Below are 5,135 nucleotides of genomic sequence, written 5' to 3' on the forward strand. Positions count from 1 at the left end.
CCCCCCATCCCAGCGCTCTCACCCCGGGCTGAGGCCACTGCAGGCCCTGACGGCCTCAGCTCTCACGGCCTTCCGGCCTCCCCCGCCCTCCAGCCTCCCATCTCTCCTAGGACACCCCTGATTGCTGGGTCTCGGTCCCTGTCTTCTTCTTCTTCTTACTACCTGCGAATACTGGAAGTCTCCAGAAGTTGGTGAAATTCGTCTCTTCTGCCTTCACAATACCTTCTGCGGAATTTCATCCCGTTCAGCTCTCACGGCCTTCCGGCCTCCCCCGCCCTCCAGCCTCCCATCTCTCCTAGGACACCCCTGATTGCTGGGTCTCGGTCCCTGTCTTCTTCTTCTTCTTACTACCTGCGAATACTGGAAGTCTCCAGAAGTTGGTGAAATTCGTCTCTTCTGCCTTCACAATACCTTCTGCGGAATTTCATCCCGTTTTCTAGAATCTCCTAGGATCAGGATGCTGCGGCTCCCAGTCTCTGGCTCCAGGACGTCCTCTTAAGTCACCTACCTCTGTCCCCTGCTGTCGCCGGCACGCATCTCACGTGGAGTGCACCCCTGCCCCATTTATGCTGGCTCTTCACATAAACTTCCTGTGGTTCGTGGCCCACCCTCGGCATGAATTAGCTGGGAGTCTGTTAGAAGATAAACTCAGGCACATTAAAAAAAAAAAAATTAAGCGTTTATTTGAGCAAAAATCAACTTGAATATGGGAGCAGATGGAAAGGAGCTCTGAGGAGCTGTACAAAATGGAAGACTTTTCTGGGCAGGAGGGAGCAGGAGCAGGAAGTGATACTGGCAAAAAGGCGGACTGGTTATTGCAGAGCGACTTCGCTTTAGGCGGCAGTAGGGTCCACCAGGCGGATGGCCAACTAGTGCTGCTCAGCCAGCTGCTGATTGACTCGTTTAAGAATCCCTTTCTGGGAGAGCTGAAACTGTAATTACGTCTGGGTATGGTGACATGGGGCTTAACAGAAGTGATTCCATTTTGGGCCTCTGGGCTTGTTTTTAACAAGCTTGGGCATCACCCTCAACTCCTGCTCCCAACCCCTGGTGGGATCAGACACCCAGACACCCAGCGGGCAAGCCCGTCTTCCACTCTCTAGTGCAGTGTCTTCCTCTGTATTGGGCAGTCATTCACCCCTGGTGCTGGTCCACCAGCAGGCTCCTCAGCCTTTTTCAATGTTAAATGGTGAGCCACAGGAGTTTTTGAAAACTCCATGTATTTTATAAAACATTTGTTTAGAAACTTTGCATGGCTTTTAGACCACAGATCAAGTTCAGACTTCTAAAGCTGGCCTCAGGGACCCGTCCTGTCTCTCTCCCACAGGACACCACACAGACCCGCCCCCTGGGCCCCGCCAAAGCATGTTGCCCCTACTACGTTCTTTGCACCTGCCAGTCCCATAGCCAAAGCCTTAAAATTCACTTCGCCCATGCACCACCTTACAGAAACTCCTGCCCGACCTTGCACAACCAACCCGCTGCTCACCTCCTCTGGGGCTTCCTCAGGGCGTTTGTTCTGCTTTTCTGCGTCCTTCCTTAGCTCTGCGTCAGTTACCCTGTTGCAGGACACATGGCTGGCTTGAAACCATGCATTTGTGTCTGCGTGTCTCCCGCAGGCTGGAAGCACCCAGTCAGCGATTGTGGCATTTATTGCTCGTTTTCTTCTCCAAAATCATGTAAGGAAAGTTCTCCATAAATGCTTTTGAACGAATTCACTTTAGGATGTGTGCTTGGAGAGAGGGAGTAGAGCAGGAAGTTGGCAGGCGTTCAAGGCCCCCAGGAAGAGAATAATGCCACATGCTTGAAGCAGAGGGCCTGCTTTTGCGGTCAACTCTGCCACTCTTTAGGACCTGAGGACAGTGTTTAATTGTCCTGAACTTGTCTGCTCACTTGTAAAAAGGAAGCTAGTTCAATGCCAATTTATTTTATTTGCTGGAAATCAAATCTTTCCCCATCGCCATGTCTTTAATGACACAACTGAATCGTGGCATTGGCACCCAAAAGTATTATTTTGTTTTATCATGAAATTAATACCCTTTTAGATTTATTGGGCCAGGTCTATTTTGTTTAAAGTCCAGCCCTCTCCCAAGCTTTAATGTACAAATGGGACTGGGGCACCAAGAAGATCTGGGGGAAACAGAGTCATTCTGTTACCTGTGCCAGCCCCTGTCTTTCCAGTGGTGTGTGCGGGGCCTCACCCTGGAGGTGCTCTTGTGTGTGTGTGCCAGTGGGTGTCATTGCTATGGGGCGGACCCTGGTGGGAAATACTATGCTGCTGACGGCCACCTGGATGTCGCAAAGGAATGGAGGTGAGGAAATGAGATGAAGACAGAGGAAGCGTGGAAGACACCAGAAGTGGGCGTTTGTAATTAAGAGCAGTTAATATGTAAGGTTGAAATTGATGTAATACTCCAGTCCATTCCTTCACCTATTCAGGCGAAAGAACCACACACACACGCGCGCGCACACACGCACGCTCAGGCACCATTCTAAGCTTATGCCCGCCTCGCTCTGAGTCCACAGCTCTCTGCTCAGTGGGGATCGAATCCGGGTGCGCGTGCGTCTGCCACCTCCAGCTCCTGTTCTTCTTCTCTGGGTCTCTGGTGCCACCTTCTGGCAAACCCAGTGCCACGATGTTGGAATATTCCTTCTGGCTCCCTCCTAGCTCTTTATTTTCTGAAATGTCCTCAAGTGTAAGGTGAAGAAGACCTGAGGGGACAGAAGTGAGCAGGAGGCAGGCCGGGACTGTGCTCCTCCGTGGCCCTCGCCCCCCGCAGACAGGTCGGCCCTCCAACGCTTGCAGCCTTTGGCTTCCGGCATGCCGCCGAAGGCTCTGGGGAGGCTTCATTCATGGTGCGAGGACACTGAGGGACTTTAACATTTTGTCCTCTCATAAATGACCTATTAAGTATCCAGAACTGCTGTAAAAACTACTCTTAGTCGGTTGACGTTTTAATACAATTTTTTTTTAAGCTAAAGAATTTGCATGGGTTTGGGCTGTTCTCTGTTTAGAATGTGGCCTTCACACTTTTTTTTTAACCCCACACTTTTTTTTTTTTTCCTTCCTAAATCAGAGACATCTCCTCTTGAAAAAATATCTGAGGAGGAAGCCTCAGGAAAACTATTCAGTAGTGGAGACGCTCTGGTTGGAATAGTTGTCCTCCGTCCCCAGCTCCTCTTCCTTCTCCTAAACCCCCCTCCCCACCAGAGGCCCAGGGGACCCCTGTGGCCTACTGAAGGAGGTGCGTGACTGCTCCAAGAGGCACTTCCAGCCCTCTGGGAAACTGGGAGAAGAGCATCACGTGGTGGTCCAGCTGTTCATAAACGCGAACACGCACGAAGACCCGTATCTCTAGGTGGATATTCCACTACTTTTGGTTTTGCTTATTTGCTGCTTTCCTAAACTGAAGCACGGTGTTCTTGTGTAGCTTTAAAATTTTTTGAGTTAAAAATATACATGAACATGAGAAACAGAGGATGACACGATGAAAAATAGCTTGTAGCGTCAGGGGATTGTGGGCGATGGCTTGTCTTTTTATTCTCCAAAATGTCTTTGGCTGTCAAATAATTAATGCAGGACTTATAATGATTTACTAACATTATAAGAATTAATAAACTAATAATTTTTTACAGCTGGAGTTTCATCCCTACCTTCCCAGAGAGCCTGGGAGGTAGGGCGCTATCTTCCTCTAAGGACTTGAGAAAGACTGTCCTGTGTCGTAAAATGGGAAACAGGCCTTTTGAAAATATTTCCATCTCAAAGGAGCAGAGAAAGGATTTACAGCGACAAGCTGTCTGAAGCAGATGCCCTAAGGAAAGGGGGTTCTGGGCTGAGAGGCTGGATGAAGCTTGCTCTAAAATTTAGTCAGGCTGGGGTAAGGTCAAGGCCGGCTTGGCCTTGTCTCTGATTCAGTGTCCACCTGAGGACTTGGGATTTGGGCTTCGTATTTTACAGCCCTGCCCAGGGGCTTCCTTCCTAGCCCAGTTCCTGCATCTCCCGTGAAAAACGTGAAAAACGGTGTATCTCTCTGGAGGCCCCCTGATTCTTAGTGGATTTTGAGTCTTCCCAGGAGCCCATATTTCAGGTCAGATCATCCCAAACGGACCCTCCAAATCTCTTGAAATCCATCCAGCTGTTTTCATGTGACACGGTGACAGAAAAGTCGTTTTTTTTTCATAGAGAATTATTTATAATTTATAGAACTTTGTTCATAAATTATGCTAGAGACACCGTTCCGAGGGGGAAGTGGCAGTAACGGGGATTTTGTGTAACCGTGGAGACTTTGGAATCAGACTGCAGGTTCCAGTCTCGACGTCCTTGATACTTACTGCCTGTGGGATCTGAAACGAGCTCTAAACCCCATGCCGTCTCCTGGTCTCTACCATGGGTGATACCTGTATCGACCTCATATATTGTTGTGAGGATTAAATGAGATGATACATGTGAAGCGCTGAGAACAGTGCCTGGCACCCAGGTGTGTTGGCCATCGCTGCACTAAGGGAAGGTGTTAGCAGCTCTCGGAGGGTCTCCGGGCCCTGCAGAGATCCTCTTGCTAAGGGTGGCACCAGTCACGAGCCCTGGGTTGGGTGACTCTGTGAATAAACCAGTGTATTTGTTAGTTATGGATGCTGCAACACCTTATCACAAATTTAGTGCCTGAAAACAACAAAAATATATTATCTGGCAGTTCTGGAAGTCAGAAGTCCAAAATAGGTCCACTGAGCTGCATTTTTTCTGGAGGCCGTGGACAGAACCCATTTCCGTGCCTTTCGCAGCCTCCACAGGCTGCCTGCGTTCCTCGGTCTGTAGCCCTGCATCTTTCTGACCTTTGCTTCCCTCGTCGCATTGCTTTCCCTGACTTTGACCCTCTTGCCTTCCTCTTATAAGGACCCTGTAATGACACTGAGCCCAACTGGATCATCCAGGAGAATCTCCCCATCTCATGATCCCTAACTCAATCCCCTCTGCAAAGTCCCTGTTGCCATGTAAGATAATGTAGTCACGGGCCCGGAGAATTAGGCTCGATGTCTCTGGGGGTGCAGTTATTCTCCCGATCACACTCCATGTCCACTGACGGGTGCCAGTAACTAGGTGACATGACAGAGCGTTTGGCTGATGTGCTTCTGCGTTG

This window comes from Pteropus alecto, unplaced genomic scaffold, assembly GCF_000325575.1.
Source record: "Pteropus alecto unplaced genomic scaffold, ASM32557v1 scaffold14, whole genome shotgun sequence".
Lineage (NCBI taxonomy): Eukaryota > Metazoa > Chordata > Mammalia > Chiroptera > Pteropodidae > Pteropus > Pteropus alecto.